This window comes from Vicugna pacos, chromosome 16, assembly GCF_048564905.1.
Source record: "Vicugna pacos chromosome 16, VicPac4, whole genome shotgun sequence".
Classification (NCBI taxonomy): Eukaryota; Metazoa; Chordata; class Mammalia; order Artiodactyla; family Camelidae; genus Vicugna; species Vicugna pacos.
In genome coordinates, this window is record NC_133002.1 from 12,279,287 (window position 1) to 12,297,430 (window position 18,144).

General features: G+C 55.2%; 1 pseudogene; it reads right to left on the minus strand.

The window, feature by feature from the left end:
• On the minus strand, positions 1-11,580 carry LOC102536813 (endoplasmic reticulum protein SC65-like; annotated as a pseudogene).
• Positions 11,581-18,144: the final 6,564 nt, after the last annotated feature.

Sequence of the window (18,144 nt, forward strand, 5' to 3'; positions counted from 1 at the left end):
GGAATGCTTTAATAATCCCCAAAATATAGATACTTCTTCATTAGGGTCTTCTTGGTTTGCAAATGACAGTCAGGGAACCAGGGGCCTGGGCCTGGATGGGAACAAGGAGGAAGTCCTAGAACATCATCTACTTCTGGGGCTCTGGTCAGTTTTATTTATAAATGGAAGGGAAGAAAATAAAAGGAAGTGGAGGCAAGAGGAAGAAGAAATGAGGAATTCCAAAGTGAGGAGAGGAATTCTGGAGTGACTCCACCACAGGCCTGTCCCCTGCCTCATCCCAGGTGGCATCCTGTCATCCAGCAGGAGAGTGGCCGGCCTGCACAGTGCAGCCTGCATTTTACCCTGTGGAGAGAAAGAAGACTGGTTCTTGCTTTCAACTTACCAGCTGCTTCCCCACCCACATGACCCAGAACTTAGTGAGGCTTCCATGCAGAGTGACGCCCAGCATCCCCTTCATTCCCAGCAGTCTAATCTGTCCTCCCTTGGCCCCTCTGGTTCTTCCCTTAAATTCCTTTATCCGTGCTGTTTGCCCTCTTCCCCCATTTAGTTTGCTTCCACTTTTGTTTTTAATAGATGTACTGAGGATTGAATCCAGGACCTCCTGCATGCTGAGCATGAACTCTACCACTGAGCTCTACACCCCCCACCACAGGCTTTTAAAAATTTATTATTATTATTATTATTATTATTTGCTTCCACATTTTCAAGTCCTTATCTCCTTCTGAAGGAGAGCCCTTTGTTACAGGGCTGAGAGTTACTTAAAAAAACAATTCCAGAGGCAGCAGATCTAAAGGAAATCAACACTGGCATAAAAGAAATGGGGCAGCTGACCCCTCAGTAGTGGAAGAGTCTGGGTGAGTAATCAGAGCTTCCCAATAGACAAGGGTCTTTCTTTTCTGTGGTTGATGAAATGAATGCCTGCTGGTGGCTATACAATGTGCTAAGGGTCTTACAGATATTCATTCATCAACACATAAGTATTGAGCACCAGCTATATGCTAGGTACTGGACTAGACACTGGTGACACAGAAAATCAAAATGACTCCAACCCTCAAAGGGCTTCCAGAGAGCCAAGTGTAAACGTGTCATCTTAGTCACTCTGTGTGCATCAGTGTTGGAGGGGTGGCTGTTCCAGAAAGGGTCCCTCCTTAAAAAAGATTTATATTCCCAAAGCTAGCATGTAAGATGGACTGGGGGAAGGTCCATCAGCAGCATTCTTGACTGTCTCCACCAGAGAAAGAGATGATGGTGAAAGTCTCACTTCCGAGGCTTGTGCCATCCATGAAGTCTTCCTGGAAGGGGCCAGGGAGACGTCAATATCCCTGATCAGCTACCATCCGCACGGCAGGGCCACTGCCCTTTGTTTTGTTTCCCTCACTCCCCCTCTTCCAGTTTATCTCAGCATCTTTCTTCCCACCTTATCCCTGCCCCACCCACCCTCTTGCCACCCTGCCACACAGTCCCCAGCTTGGGAGGAAAAGAGCCCCCAGTCCTAGGCTCCTGCCCCTACCAGGGCTTCACTTCCTTCCTCTCTGACCTCCCATCTTCCCCTGCCCACTTCACACACCCCACACAGACACAACACACAGACACACACCCACTTCCCAGACCTAAGCCTGGCTTAACCCCTTCCTTTCTCCTGACACTGGTAAATTCCTTCTGGGGTCTAGCTTCAGTTCGCATCCCTGTGATTTAAACTCATTTCTCTTGCCAGGAGCTCTGTGGAAACAGAGTCCTTGGGCCCCCAAGAACACATATGGCTAATTCAACCTTGCAGCTTTCTGGGGCCTCAGAGTCAAGAAGGAAAGGGCACCAGGGGGCCCCTCCCAAGTCATCCCAGAGACAGGAGTTATTGGCAAAGAGAGGTGCAATGAGGGGAGCTGGTGGAGGATGGGGAGGTGCTTCCTGGGGAAGGTGAACCGGCAGCCGGGCTGCCCTCCTCTGCTCACCTCCCTTCCTCTCATCCTCCACGAGGCCTCTGGGCCATATAAGAAGGTGTAAGAGTTTCTGTTGTGTGTTCACAATCATCCCTGTCTCTGTGGGGTCCCCTTTCCCAGACAGTGGCAGGCAGACATATAGATCTGCACATACTACACACACACACACACACACACACACACACACTCTTCCATGCTCACACCTTAGGGATATACACTCAGGGACACAGATCCAGATACACAAATGCTGGCTGTGTCAGTGCTGTCTCCCCAGCACACTCAGATACACACACACACACACACACACACACACACACACACACACACACCCTTCTTCCCTCCTCTGCAGCCTGAGGGGATGGCCACCTTCATATGGGGAGACCTGGGGAACAGACGCGATGCTAAACTTCAGGCTGATGCTGGTCCCTTTTCAGCACACAGCCGCTCTCCCCTGGCATCACAGCAGTGCGGAAAGAGCGCAAACAGAAGTCATTCCCGGTGGCAGATGGGGCAGAGCCAGTCTCAGATTGGGGCGGGGCGGGGGGGGGGGCTCTGTCCCGGGTCCTGCCCTTGCGAAGGCCCCTGCTCTAGTCCTCCAGGGGGTTGCGCCCCTCCACAAAGGGCCAAGGGGACGAGCCTACTGAGAGTTCGTACCTCTCCCCCTGGAGTCCACGCTCTGGGGACTTGCCCAGCAGTGACCCTGCTTCTGGGGCCTGGGGGGTCTCTTACTAGGGCTCTTCCTCCTGTTCTGACAGCAGCGCCACTTGGCGTGTGCACACTCAAGCAAAGAGGTGACGAGGGGCAGTTGTGGGAAAGGGACGCACACACCAGGGACACGCGAGCTGGGGTGCCTACACGCATGCTGGAGGCCCTGTGTGACGTGGGGGGAGCCAGGGGTGTGAAGGGGATGGCCCAAGGGCTGGAGGCCAAGGAGTAGTTTTTCCCAGAGGCTGCCAGAGGCTGCCACGTTCTGAGAAGGAGTCAGAATTCTCAATTCCCTCCTGGCCTTTCAGGTCCCTGTGGAGGAATACTGGTCCAGGTGTCTTATTTAACAGTTAGCTTGACTCATAACTTGTTTAGGTCTCTGTTCGTGGAACTCTGTTTGCACCGCTGCCCCTGCCCACTGGTGCTTGGGGAGGGGGACTTGCTCAGGGGGTCCCCTTCAGGCCTGGGAAAAGGATATCGGTGGCAGAAGTGCCTCCCAAATGCTTCTGGCTGGAGTGAGCCCTGGCTCCAGCGGGAGCAGGAGCAGGGCAGGACGGTGCAATGCCCCTGAGGTGAGGGTGGGGGTGCTCTTGCCATTTTTTGCCGCCCTTTGTCCGGGGGAGGAGCCTTGAGACCAGAGGCTGCGCACGGCCTGGTCCTGTAGATGTGTGCCCGGCTGGTCTGGGGAGGGCTCTTAATTACAAAGGTAGCTCCAGCCACACTTCACTGCAAGGCGTGTGGGCGGGGATGGAATGTCAAAGGGAAAACAGGGAGACAAGAAATCAGATATAGAAGGGCCAGAAATAGCATGGGCCAGGGCGAGATACCAGGGGCCCGTGATGGTGGAGGGGGAGGCTGGAGGAGGGTCAGGACCGCTCCAGAGAATGTCTATTCCTGGGTCGCCCCCCCCACCTCAAATCCTGCAGGGTTCCATCTCAGAGTTTCAGGAGCCCATCAGGGTGGGCCCCAAGCATTAGGATTGTTGTATTCTGGAGCAGGTCTCCCTGGGTCTCTGAGCAACTCCCACCCTGCTCTGAGTGGGTTGGGGGGGATGGTGAGGGCTTGTCAATTGAGTCACTTCGCTTTCTGCTCCTGGCCTGGGTGACTCCACCCTCCAGCTGCCTGCTCCTCCTTTCCCAAAAGGCCAGGAGAGATGTCTGTCCTGACAGGCGCCCTTCCCACTGAGAAGCCACCCCACACATTGTTTATTGCCTGTCTCCTCGTTGGAATACAAGCTCCGTGAAGGCAGGGTGCTTGGGTAGGCACTCAAATTTATAACGTGCTGAGCGAGTGAAGGAACCTTTGGAATCACAGTCAGGAGTGCGCGCACCCTCCAGGATGCATGCGCAAACACACTCAGTCGCCCAGGACGCTGCCATGGACATTCTTAGACGTGTGCACGCAGGCTCAAGCTCACATCCAGACCCGCACATCGCCCCAAGACACAAGCCCACAGCCCTCCTCACTCCTGCACATAGGCGCTTTCAGACTCACACCCAGCCGTCCAGATTCCAAAGCTCCTACTCATGCAGGCATGCTCTAGCACGTCCCCGCTCCCCACCCCACCAAGGCCAGCCCCTCCCAGAAACAGGGGGCGGGGCTTGGGGGAAGCTGACAACACAGCAGCGTGAGAGTGCTGGGCTAGGGCAGGGCCAGCCTGGCACCTAAGAGCTCTCTGGAGACGCCACCACTGCAGACCCACCTATGGGAGGGAGGGAAGAGTGAGATCACCAACGCCCCCATCCTTGACCCGCTCGTGCTCCAGACTCAGACTCTGGCTTTCCTTCCCCAGAGGCCCAGGGAAGGGCATGGGGTTGGGCAGGGAGTCCTCCTGGGCACAGAGATGGGCAGGACCCAGATCAGGTTACCAAGCGCATCTGGGTAGGGGTGTGGATGGTGAGAACTGGGCTTACCAGCTTCAGCTCCATCCGCTGGTAGGAGAAGCCTCCTCTACCACCCTGCCCCTGGGAGACCAGAAACGTGGACAGTGGGGCAGAATTGTCACCTAGCTGGCCTTGGCCAAGGGTCCCTCCCTAGAGAGACTCCTTTGGCCCCCACCTGCCCACTCTGGAACATGGTTGGGGGACTGGGTGGTAGCCACCTGGCATCACCCTCGCCCCACCTCCATACTCTCTGCCCTCAAGAAGCAGTGCAAGATTGAGCAAGACAGTCTCGCAGTCCCACTGCCACTACAAAGTCTCCTGTTATCAAGCCATAGCCCTAGGGCTCTTCTGGGTCCTGAGAGGGCCCGGTTCCCTACTGTGGAATGAATAGGAGAATGGGCAGAGAGGGCAGGACAGGGCACGGCATGCTCGCTCTAACTGGAAGGAAACTGGGTCAGTAAATGCTTGGAAAGTGAAAACCGAAAGTAAATGTTCTCGGCCCCCACCCCACAGTCCCTGAGGGAGGCAATACTGAACTAGGAAAATATAGGACATCTCAGCTTAGAAATCTGAAACCACCATCTTCCCAGGACTCCGGCAGAACTGCATCCTCACGCCCCCTGGCGGCGGGCTGCAATTTCAGGCTGCTGCTCCACAGTTCACAAACACCCAGTTTAGAGGTCAAACTGTGGCCCCTCGCCTGCCTCCGCATTTATTGATGAGAGGAGACGGGTGTAGAGGGAGGGAAGAACCTGCATCCTCACCATTCCACCCAGGGGAGACCAGACCCCAGTGCTGCGATTCTCCAAACAAGAAATGTTTATTGAGCACCCACTGCCAGTGTGCCAGGAACTGCTGGACTCCTGGTTCAGTGCTCTTCTGATGCCAGCTGCCCCTCTGCTGTCTCTCCAATTCAGGCTGAGACCCCAACTAGGAAGAGCTGGGCTCTTCTCCTTCAGGAGACTGTCTGGGTTGGGGGACATGGGGAGGAGGGCAGGCTGTCAGCAGCTGCAGCACCATCATCCTGTGGTCCAGACACCCAGAAACAGGCAGGAGGGGTCTGGGTGTTACTGAGCCCAAACTCGTTCTGCTTGCCGCACGACAGGCCAATAAGTTGGGAGACACACACACACACACACACACACCCATTTTTTGCAACTTGCCATCTCTACATAAGTGCAGAAGTGCTAACATTCTTTAAGGTCAGAGCCCTGAGAATAGGCTCTCCTGTATATTTCAGGCTAAAGGCAACACTGTTTTTACAAAAGGTGCAGAGCTAGCAAGACTAAACCTAGAAATCAGGGCACAGTGATTAAAGCTAAAGGAACAGATCCAATAGAGTCAGATTTGTTCTCCTCCATTACATGCGGAGCAGTGCTCCCAGGTGGGACAGGATGTGGCCTGGTCAGCTATGTCCATTTTACATGTTTAATAAACAGTTCTTGTTGCTGCCCAGGCTGGTGAAGGTGGTGCCACTGGGCCAGGCTTCCCAAGCTCTTGAGGGGTGCAGGGGGGCCCTCTGTAGTTCAGGCTCTGGCTCTGACAATGAAAGGAGAGAGCATTGGGATTAGCCCCCCACCCCATTCCCAACAGGTGTCTGGGTGCTGTCCTCAGGGGAGATGGGGCAGGGAGCAGTGAGGCTCCCCAAGAACAGGTCTCAGTTGGTCCCTGCTCCAGGAAAGATGTCACCCCCTCCACCAAGAGGGACAGGGGTTGCTGACAGGCCAGAAGTCCCCAGAGGAGACATGCCAACACCGGTTACACCTGCTCCACAGCTTCTGCATCCTGGGGCATGGATCCCTCTGTCTCCAAACTCCATCCCAGGCTGCATTCCCACCCCTCCACCAGGATCAACTCACTGACCAGCCTCAGCCCCAACACTCTCGGCATCCGGCTCCTGCCACCAGTCAGCATAGATGCTCTCCTCGTAGTCGCCTTCCCCTCAAACTCAGCATCAGATGGAGGCTCCTCAGGCTCCATGGGCGGCTCTGTCTCCTCCACCTCCATCTAGGAGAAACCAGGTCACAGCAGGCACAAACCCAGGTGGGCCTGCTGCCTGGCCAAGGGGCCCTCCCATCCCATCACAGTCCCCAAAGCCCCTCCTTCCCAGCCTCAAGATCTCACACAGGAATGATCTGAGGATTTCTCCCAAAGTCCTGTTCCCTAATTGCCCCCTCCTTGAACTGATGTGTGAATCGCTCCACTGGCAGAGATTCAGAGTTATTGTAAGCATTGCCCTCTCTACAGCCCACCTTTTCAGCATAAATACCCGGGGACTACTGCTAGACCTTGAATACTGTCTGCTCATGCTGTTTCCCAGCCAGGAACACTTTGGATAGCTCTTGTTTATCCCTCCAATGCCAGGCATCAGCTCCAGGATGCAGTCCTTGTTGATGACCCTGGCTGGGTCTGGAGGCCTCCTCCAGGGTCCTGTGATGGCCTCTCCCATTTCACAGTGATTCATGCATCAGTGAGCTGCTTGGGCAAGGCACTGTGCCTTTCATAAATTTATCCTTGGCCCAAGCACGGTGTCTGGCAAACAGCAGGCAGCAAGTAACAGTCAGTTGAGCACCTACTATGTGCCAGCTTTATACTAAGTGCTTTATGTAATCGATCTCATTTGAGTCTCAGCACAACAGTGTGAGATGGGCATTATTCTCCCCATTCAATGGGTGAAGAAACGGAAGTCCTAGGGTTACCTACTGCTTGCCTGGAGGTTGCCTAGCTGGGAGGTGGTAGAGCCAAGACTGGCTAGCACCAAAGCCTGGCTGCTTCCAGTGCAGACCCGGCCCCTGTGTTTGATGAGGGGGCATGGGTGCATGAACAAAGGAGGGAATGGATAAATAGCACGCTGAGCAGCAACACCTCAGAGAATTCAGGTTCTCAATCCACGTAATGACACACTGTGGTCCTTCCTTCCTGAGTTCATTCATTCATTCACCCACTCACTGGTTCATTCAGACTCAGTTTCTGAGCCCCAGCTCTGTGCCAGGTCCTGTGGGAGAGCTGGGAATACCCTGGTTCCCTGTCCGGGAGCACAGTCCTCTAGGAGGCTGGGTGGAGAAAGGGGTGGGTGAGATGGATGAGGACTGCAAATAACTCCAGTGCAGGGAGGTACTGCAAGCCCAGAAGACAGAGTCAGGACAGGCTGCAAGGGCTTCCTGGAGGAGGTGCCAACCTGAGCTGAGTCCAGGAGAAGCAAGATTTAGACATGGACAGAAGGGGGGACAAGAGAACACAAAGTGGGGAGAGAAGGGCAGGTGTAAATAAGGGACAGGTGAAATCTCTCTGCTTCACAGCAGCTGACTGCCAGGGGCTGGGGCTGAGCTTTAGCACAGGAGCCCCAGGAAGAGGACCAACAGGTCTCTATCACCATTCAGCCCCATAGGGCAGGGGGCCACCTGCAGGGGGCCTGCAGGTATATGTGTGCAAAGTCCAGCAGCTCCAGCAGCTCCAGCAGCTCAGCTGTCTGGTCGTGGTAAAGCATGACCTCCTGGGTGGAGTGAAGGGAAGTGAGGCGAGCTGGGCCTTGCTGCCAGATGGTGGACGAGCCAGAGCTCCTAAGATCTGGGTCCTGTGGCCCTTTTCCAGCTCAAGGACCCAGGAACAGGTATCAATTTCCATGCTGATCAAAAAACCATACCTGCTGAAGGTTAAGAAGGATTCTGAGGGCTCAGTTGAAAAGAATGCCTTGATCAATCAGCACTATCTGCCACTGACAAGGAAATTGGGAGTGGCACCATGTATACCATATTTGCCAGTCTTGCCCTGGACTCCCAAGGAGCTTCCTCAGTTGGTCCAGGTTAGGGGGTCCCTGGGGAAGAAGGGCAAAGGCCAGCAGTGAGGATGACGAGGGTGGGAAGGGGAGGAGGCAGGAATAGACAGGTATTTTTTTACCTCCCACTTCCCAGGCACTGTGCTGGTCAGGCAGGCAACACCACCCCCATTTTGCAGGTGAGGCAACAGACTCAGAAAGGGCCGCAGTGTTTCCAGGACCACACAGCTAGTGGGGCTGGGTTTGAACCCAGGATTCCAACCACAAACCATATTAATTCTTTTCTTCTCCCATCCTGCCTTTGGAGGAAGCCAGGATAATTTATCAAATCATATGTCCCGATGCCCACCTCCCTGGGGTGGAAGTCCTCCCCCTCCAGGCCCCAGCGAGCCCTGTAGAAGCAGTAATACACCAGCTTCTGCTGCATGACGCTGTCTCCCGGGTCGAAGAGCATGTAGCTGACGGCACTGCGGGGCAGCCTGGCGCACGTCCTTCACTGCAGGCAGGACAGGAGGGAGGAGTGGCCCTGGCACTTCCCCACCTTCAGGGATAACCCTCACCTAACCCACCCCTACCTCCCAATTTAGTCCAGTGCCCCTGGCTCCCCAGCCGCCTCCCAGAATATCTGTTGAGCCCCTCACCCCACCCAATAATAACGCAAGCCAGACTGTATTGGGCACTTCTCCTATGCTCCGTGTAGCTCATTTAAGCTTCACTGTTATTGTTATCCCCGTTTTACGGGCAAGAAATCTGAGGCATAGAGAGGTTAGGTCAACTGCTCCAGCTCACACAGCTGGAGGATGAGGGTACTGGGAAATCAGAGGCCAGTGGCCCAGCCCTCAACCTCTTAGCCAACTGGACCCACAAAGGGTCGGCTGGCCTCTTGGTCTTCAGCTCCTCCACTCCAGCTCCAGCCTCTGTCTGAATCTGGGCATCTCTGCTTGCAGAGACCCTGGAGATTGGCCATCTGAGCCCCAGCTGATGCCAGACTCTCCCTCCAATGAGGAGAACCTTGAGTCCTGGTGTTACTTTTTATTGGCCATGTGACTAATGGCCCCTTGCCCTGTATGAGCCTCAGTTTCCTCATCTGAAAAAATGGGCACAGTAATGTCAGCTATTGGCAGTTTGTGAGAGGATCAAGTGAGGTAAACAGATGTAGCAGGGCTTTGTAACTGTCAGGCGCTACGCAATTGTTGCTATCTAGTCATTTACCCAAGAGGCCCTGGAATTCTCCCCTGAGGCTGCTCTCTGTTCCCTCCCACAAGGCTCTCACCTGCCCCACAACCTCTAGCCTTCCCTCCAATCACCCAGGGTCCTCAATTCTGAGGGACAGTGCCCCATGACTCTGCATGACTCCCCACGCAGCGCTCTCCCCTGCCCCAAGCCCGCCAGGAGGCTCACATCTGTAGTAGGCGAACTGCAGGTAGTGATACATGGTGGCCACAAACTTTTCCACAAAGTAGCCGCCCACGTTGGGGGTCAAGTTGGCCTCACAGTCCACCTTGCACTGCAGAGATTCTGCAAAGAGATCTGGTGGGGGTGGGTGGCAGCAGTGAGGAGCTGGTGTGCTGACCAGCTCCATCTACATCCAATGATGTGAATGACAGAGATGACTTCCAATCCCAGCTCTGCTTCCTGATGGCATGAGATAATGTGTGTAAAGTGACAAGTGACGCTGAGGAAGACTGCTGTGGGCTGGGCTGACTCACCACCCCCACAGCTCACCTGCCACCCCCAAGCCAGAGGAAGCCAGGGCATTCTGGGAGAATGACAGGTGAGGTTTGGAAGCAGGACTGAAACCCAGTGAGAGAACCTCAGGACCGTCCTTTCCGCCCTTGCTGAGGGACTCTGCCTTTCGGAATCCCCAGGTGTGATTTCTGGCCACAAAATGCTTTCTGCACACACCTGCTGGGCTGTTTCCCACCTCAGCACCTTGGCACCTGCACTGCCCTCTGCCTGTAAGGCCTATGATCCCAACCTCCCCCAAATCCTTTTGGGATATCACATCCTCTCTGCACTGATGCCCAGCACTTTGGACACTCCCCACTGTAGCCCTCTGCGCCCAGTGGTAGGTGATCTGTTAGCCTCTAAAGGCCCTGCCGGCCGCCGGCATAACATCTTATTCCGGTCTGCCTCCCAAGCACTTAGTAGGGGCTCCATAAATGTGTATGGAATGAGTATCTGTGTTAAGGGAACTTAGGAAATCTGGGAAGCAGGGCCTGTGGGTGAGAGGGATGCCCACAGGAGTTTGGGTGAGGGGATACCTGCTATGGCTGGATAGAAGTCCCTGAAGTCCACCTGCTCATGGGCCCCCTCACAGCCAGCCAGACATGGCCAGGTACTCAGCCAGGGCCCGCTCCATGTCCTCCGTGCTGCTGCGGAAACCCCGCTGTTGTAGAGCCTCACAGCCCAGAGGAAGACGGCCTCGTAGGGCTGGGCCTCCAAGTCCGTGAGGGGCTCCTCTGCGGCGTCCAGCAGCCCCCGGTAGTAGTTGAGATACTTGGTGGTGAGCTCATGCTTCGGGTTCCTCTGAAGCTGTAGGTCGTGGCCACCGCCTTCTCTAGCCGGTTAGCCTGCGGAGTAGGGATAGAGCCGGTCAGCGGGGACAGAGCCGGTCAGAGGGGCCAGATCCGGTCAGCAGGGCCGGAGCCCGCAGCCCAGAGCGCGCGGGAGGACTGGGCGGTCGGGGTGCTGGGTGGGAGCTGCGCTCCTCCCAACCCGACGGGGTGGCCGGCGCTGGCAGGGCGCTCACCTTGAACTGTGGGTAGTGCAGGTACTGGTAGGGCAGGCGGCTCTGGAAGTCGTGCAGCAGCTGGCCTGGAGGGTAGGGCACCTGGAAGGCGGGCAGAGAAAGCTTGCAGCGCTGCAGGCAGGCGGCGCGCTCCGGGACGTGGCCGAAGAGCCACAACCCCCGGGCCCACTCACCGCCGCCGCTGTCGGGCCTGGGGGGCGCGGGCCCTGGGCGCGCGGGGCCGCCGCAGTTGGCGTGGCAGAAGGCCTCGCTGTCCCGCAGCAGCCGGTGCAGCCGGAGCGCCGCCTCGAGGTAGCGCGCGCTCTCGCGCCAGCCCTAGCCCCCATCCTGCTCCAGCGCGTGCCCGTAGGCCGCGGCCAGGGGCATCAGGTCCTCGGGCGGGAAGCCCCGGAACCCCACGAGCCATGCCCCCTCCGCTGCCCGCTCGGCGCAGGCTGGCTCTCCCCGCCCAGCTGGCGTCCCCGCCGGGCGGGCCGACTCAGAGACCCGGGCTGGCCGGCGCGCCCGCTGGGTCTTAGCGCCGGGCATTGGGGTCAGCAAAACGGAGCGGTGGCTTGGGTCAGGGTCCCCGAGGGGCTGAGAGCGGCGTCTCCTTTCTTTTCAGAAAGCCCTAGAGTGTCCTGAGTCCCTGACCTCCTGTCCTTGGGGGTCTTTCCCTTGGCAGATGGTGAGTGGGTGCGGGAAGCTTGCCGCAGGGGTGCGGAGCCCAGAAGGCCCCTCCCACACGAAGACCACACCACCGCCCCCTCCACCTTAAGACCAAGAAATTGAGGGAAGTCCCACCTCCCTCTACTTTACCCAAGCCCTGGAACCTTGTCTTCCTTCCATCACAGCGGTCTTTCTGCTCACGCTCCACCCTCAGCCCTGAAGAGGTCATTCCAAGTGCCCCCCAGCCGGGGCCAGGGGGAGCACACCCCTGGTTTTACCCTGCACACCCTCCACTCCCGCCACCTCCCACTCGGTCTCCATCCCCACGTCAGAAAATCCTCTAGCAGTCCAGCTTTTGCAGGACAAAGCAGCTTGTCCCTGGAGAGGCCATTCCTGGGACAGAAGGGGTGGGAGGGAGCATCAAGATACGCCTTCGATTGTGGAGCCTCACCAGCCACCTGGAGAGGCCTAGACTTGGGGTGGCCAGCCAAAGAAGAGATGCCTTCGCTGGCTTTAGGAGTTCGATGTGGTTCTTTCCTCCGACTCCAACACTATCAGCCTGGCCTTGTCCCGCTATTCCACTCCCCCTCCCCCACCCCACCAGCTCAGTCTCCCCAGACCCCATTCTACGTGGACCAGCCAGGGCGCGGGTGGGGATGGAGAACAGGAAGAAGGAGAGCCAGCTCTGGGAGGAGGAGGGGGAAAAGGAGTCTGGCAGCGGCGACTCTCTTCACCCTTACTGCCGGCCTTCCCAGCTCCAGGCACCACGGTCCGGGAGGGGGCCCCCAGCCACACCCTCCTCCGGCTCCCCCTTACTGCCCTTGCTGCTGCTGCTGCTGCTGCTGCTGCTGCTGCTGGTGCAGGCCGTGGGGAGGGGGCTGGGCTGCACCAGCCCGGCCAGCTCCCCTCTGGAAGAAGTGGTTCTCGAGAGCTACTACATCCCCAGGGCCTGTCGCCCGGAGGTGCAGATGTGGGATTTTGTCTGCTACCACTACCCAGCACTTTAGAGGATGGCAAGAAGTTTGACTCGAGGTAACGGTTTGGGTGCCCCCAGATTCACCATTTCCCTTCCCTCAGCCCCAAACACTGCAGGCTGAGGGGGGGAGTCCTAGACAGCCATCTCCCCAAAGACATGCCTGCCCTCAATCGCAAACCTTCGCCTATCAAAGGACCCCAATTTCTTTCGCACAAGCTTCCTATGTCCCCCAAAGTGCTTGATAATCAAGGTGAACTGCTCTACTTACCAGTGCTTTACTTAAAGACATGAAAGGGGGTGGTTTCTGGTTCATAGCTGGGGGAAGGGCTGCTGTGTGTGAATTTGACACTGGTCTCAAGTCTTTCCACCTTTCCATCCACCCTGATTCCCTTTCTGGCTCCAGCCGCAGGTTTCACTGCCTTTGCCTTTAGAGAAGAAGGAATAAGTAGAATTTTTTTTGGTGGGGGTTTTGAGCAATGGGTGGGGTAAAGCAGGTGGGCAGGATAAGACAGCAGGAGGGTTCCAGGATAGCCTGGTGTAGGAATCCTGTCTGGCTACATGTCACACGGTCACACACGCCACCCTGGGCTCCTCAGAGAGTTTTCATGCCTCCCTCTCCGGGTGCCCGCACACCCCCACCTCCCTCCACCTTAGTTCTACCAGGCCTGTGCTGCTGCCCATCTTGTCAGCCTTGGGATTTGAGACACCAGCTTCTGGTCTGAGCCAGGCCTTCAGTCTGCTCTGGAAAGTCTACTTTTCCTGGATGAAGCAGGGCAGGTCTGCACACCAGCTTCAGTTAAACTTTGGGTCCCAGTCGTACACACAAGCTTTCACACCATACCCCAAGAAATCGGTCCCTCTTAGACCCATCCCCAAAACACACAGCTCGGCCTACAGAAATTAGTGGATTTGGAGGCAGGCAGTATATTGGGTAAGAACACGATCTCCTGAGACCAAGACCCTGGGTTCAAACCCAGGCTGTGATCATGGACAAGGAATTTTACCTCTTTAAGCTTTACTTTTCTCATCTGAAAAAAAAAAGTGGTTAAAAACAAACTGAGTCCCTAATTCCTAAGGCTCATGGGAGGACTCAAACAAGATGATGAATGAAAGTGAACCTCACCCAGTGCCTGGCAGTCTTGACTCGGGAGAACCCTGGTAGTGCTTAACTGGTAGAAACTTTGTGCCATGGTCGGGTTCTGCCTTCCCCCCTGGAACACGGCTCCCCGCACCTGAAAGACCAAGCTGTCACCTAACGTTTAAAGCCCAGCCTTCTCGAAGCCAGTCTGACGGTGTGTGCTGTAAGCCTTTGACCCAGGAATTTCCCTTCCAGCATGTCCTTGGGGTACCTTCAGGGATTCTGATCTGTGTGTGAGGCTGTTCACTCAAGCTTTATTTTCAGCCCTGCAACACTGGACCCAACCTAATTGTCCAACAACAGGGGACGGGTCAAACGGATTATGGCACTGACACCCACCCAGCCAGAGATGTCAGGCAGCGGTGAAAAACGCCTTCTTTGGAAGAAAATCGAATGATCCAGGAGAATGCTGAGGCCGTAATATGGAGTGGGAAAGGCAGAACAGAGCCGCGTGTCCAGTCCATCTTACTTGGGAGGAGGCAGTCTACCCATATGTGGAGACAAGTGGCTGGAAGACAGATAAGCCAGGACGTTGGTGGTGGTCTGTCTGCGTCTCAGACTGGGGTTCTCAGTTAGGGGGCGTCTGGCAGTGTTGGGGGACTCTGTGGTTGTCACAGCTGGGGAGGGGGTGCTGCTGGCACCCTGGCAGTGGGGGCCGGGGATGTTAGCCAGCACCCCACAAGTCGCAGGATGTCCCCACAACGAAGAAGTACCTAGCTAGGAAAAATGCCTGGGGCAGAGGTTGAGACATCTTAGTCTGAGGTGATTTTTTTAAAATATACTTTTTAGTATTTTTAAAATGTAAAAGTTTACTTTTCCAGAAAGCACATACAGTGAGCATTCTAAAGCAAGGAGTTAGAGGCGAGGTGCTGGTCCCGGGCACACAGGGAAGGGCAGCTCTGGAGAACCAGGCCTGGGCGCTGCTTCAGGACGGGCGGGCTCCAGTGTGTTCTGTATAGACGATAAGGTCGAGAGGGTGCGGCACCGTCCAAGTGACCAAAATAAACAGTGCAGGACGCAGAGAGAGCAAAGCCGCGTTCGTTCACCGCTTCCCAGAGCTGTAAGGTACAGTGTTATTCTTTTATACTGTCAAAGGGTCTGTGAGCTGCGGAGCTGCCTGACCACAGAGGCGCCAGAGGCCAACCATAGAGACAGGTTAAGCAGGGTTGGCGTTTACGGAGCGCGCTGGCAAATGGTCCCCGGAGTATATACGGCACACTTGAGCGTGCGTGGTATTTACTCCCGCTGCCCCAGGCTGCCGGCTGTAACTAATGGCAGTTATCACCTGATAGTATTTAAAGAATGAATGAGTGAATGAATGAACACATGGCCATTGGAGATGCAGGGTCGGGGGTGGGTTAAGCACCTTTCTTTCTCTGTTACCAGCTAGCTGCCCCTCCTTGAGCAAACTAATCAGGAAAATTAGGATGTTGGGCAGGTGGGGGTCGTGTCTAATCTTCATGGAAACCAGGAGTGTGTCTATGCCGTCATGGGTGGGGTCTGATGGCTGGGTGCCCAGGAGCCCTGGGGTCGCCTGCCCTTCCCCTCCTTCTCCAGCTCTGGGAGACCTGACAGCTGGGCACAGGTGGTGGTGGTAATCTAGTGCCACCCAGTGGAGCTTTGCAAGTCTGCAGCCCTGGGGCGGGTTGCAGCCCTGCCTGGGTATTGGATATGTGGGGCCCACCTGTTTGGAGGTTGGGGGAATCATAGGCTGACAGTCTTGCTGGCCTCTGCGGAGACACGTTCTAGGCTGTCACTTGCCTGCCTGCCTGCCTGCGGCTAGGGTGGTGGGAGCCCTCTTTGATCCCTGCACACGTACAGGGTGGACAAGGAACCTTCCCATCAGAGCCCAGGCCCTTTTGTGACCCACCTTTCAACTGTTCCAGCTTCCATGAGCTGCCCCCCCCAAGGAAGGCTGTCTTTAGACGCAAGATAGAGGAAAGGGAACAGGACTAAGAGCTTGAAAACTTAAGGGACTCATTGGAGAAGGGAGCTCTAGATGGAGAAGGAGGTAAGATTCTGAGAGCTCATTTGCTTCATGGGGCTCCCCCTTCCCTCCTTAGTAAATATCACATGTTCTATAGAGCATCTCCGTCTTTGCTAGGCACCGAGTCATAGACAGTATAGCCCCTGTCTTGATGGAGGATAATAGCTGGTCCTGGAGAAAGACTGGAGATAAAGGATTATTTCATTTTGTCAGTGACAGGGCTGGAGGAAGTGTGTGCTCTGAGGACCTGACCAGGTGGTGATGGAAATGTCGGGGATGGACTCTTTAAGAAAAGCTAAGACTGGAAAGATGAGCCAAGGTTTAACTTGGTAAAGAGGTGGTGGTAGGGGAACAGCATTCCAAGTGGAGGGAACAGCATATATGGATGCCTGGAGGCAGGGCAGAGAACAGTGATTTCACAGAACCCAGAGAGGCCGAGTAGAGCTGTGGTTTACTCTATTAGCTGGTGTAGGGAGGATGGAAGAGGTGACTGGAGGAGTCCTCAAGGCCTACTGGGAGCCATGGAGGGGTTTCACGCTGGATCCCACCTGCTGAGAATGTGGGACCCGGATTATTCACAGAGAAAGGAGACAGGGCTGAGAAGTCATGTGGACCAAGGGCTCACTGGATCGGCCGGGAGTGACCCACTGCAAGTCCACCTGGCACTGCCTTGTGTGTCCCCACAGTCTGTCGTTCCTCACAGTGACAGCATAGCAGCCCAGGCAAGGCTAGGAAACCAGGCTGGGGAGGGAGCTCAAAAAAAAGAGGAGGAGAAAAAACTTCTAGAATCAGGAACGGGAAATTTAAAAAAACTAACTTTGGTCATGGATATCTGCAAACATATATGAAAGCAGAAGGAATATTATAATAAAGTGCTATGGACCAGTCACTGAACTTCAGCAATTATTCTGCTGGTTTTGTTTCATTTATATTCCCGTCTCCTCTCCCTCCCCTCCCCCACCCCCTCACTGGATTCCTTTAAAGCAAATTCATCACGTATTGTTTTAACTGTAAATATTTCAGAACATATCCCTAAGGATGAAGACATAACCACAGTACCATTAGCACACTTTACGAAAACATGAACTCAATAGATCATCTAATACGTACGTGTGTAAGCCGTGTTTATGCTCCCCAGTTGTCCCCAGAATACTTTCATAGCTGCTCTTCTCCGCAGCCCAGACTCCAGTTTTACACGTGGATGCATCAGTTGCTCTCTCTCGCTCTCTTTAGTTTCTCTTTTAAGAACAGCTTTGTGGAGATGTAACTCATACAGCGTGCAGTTCACCCGTTTAAAATCGCATAGCGCAGAGGTTTTTAGTCTAGTCTCAGAGTTGTGCATCGAGCATCAAAATCAATTTCAGAACGTTTCCATCACCCCCAGAAGAGTCCCCCTAAGCCTTAGGCGACCACAGATGCACTTTCTGTGTCCATGTTCGCCTATTCTGGACGTTTCACGCACGTGGGATCATGTCATACGTGGTCTTTGTGTGTGTCTGGTTACCATTTCATCCAGATTCTCGCTTTGTTTCGTCTCTTTTCATCTAGACTGTATTTCCTGCACATTTGTTCTTTTGTCTTTCCTCACTCTGACTCTTTTAGGGGAGAGTGCAGGTCAGTTGTCTGGTAGAATGACCTACGTTCTTGACTTGGCTGTTCCCTTTTGCTTGGGCTCAGGTTCAGCAGCTTTGGGGGCCTGTGGAATACTTTCCACTGCAGCCGTCAGGAGACACAGTCCCGGGTTGTCAGTGCTTTGTGCATGCGGGGACCCCCCGAGTTCTCCCTGGCATGGGCACATTTTCCCTTCCGGATGTGTCAGTAGCCTCTGGGGTGGCAGGGTGAGGCCGCATACACATTCTGCTCCGGAACGACCTTTTCACTCAGAGCTCCAAGCATCCCTGATGATCGTGACCCGAGTCTCTTGATACTGGGGTTCGCAAAAGGTGACTTTTGAAGTCCTTATACATACTTTAATTGGTGTTCTGTAAGGAAATACGGCCCTCCCTCCCCCTCCATCTTTTGGAGTTAATATTTGAGGTCATTATTCATACTCACGCTCAGATGGTCCCAAGTTTGGCTTGTGGGAGCCCCCTTGAGCTGCCATCTGTGGCGTCATTCTTTGAACACTGTCTTACCTCCAAGCCCAGTAGGTGTTCCAGGTCCGCCTGGCACTGGGAATTAGCCGTTTCTCCAAGGAGCCCGTAAGGTCCCTTTTAGCTGGACAGTCAGAGATGTCAGTCCTCATTAGTCAGCCAGGGGAGGCCTGGGTGGGGCCGAGGGGCTGAGGGCACCGTAAGCAGGGACTCCTCAGAGCTCCCCGCTTTGCCTGACGAGCAGTTGGGT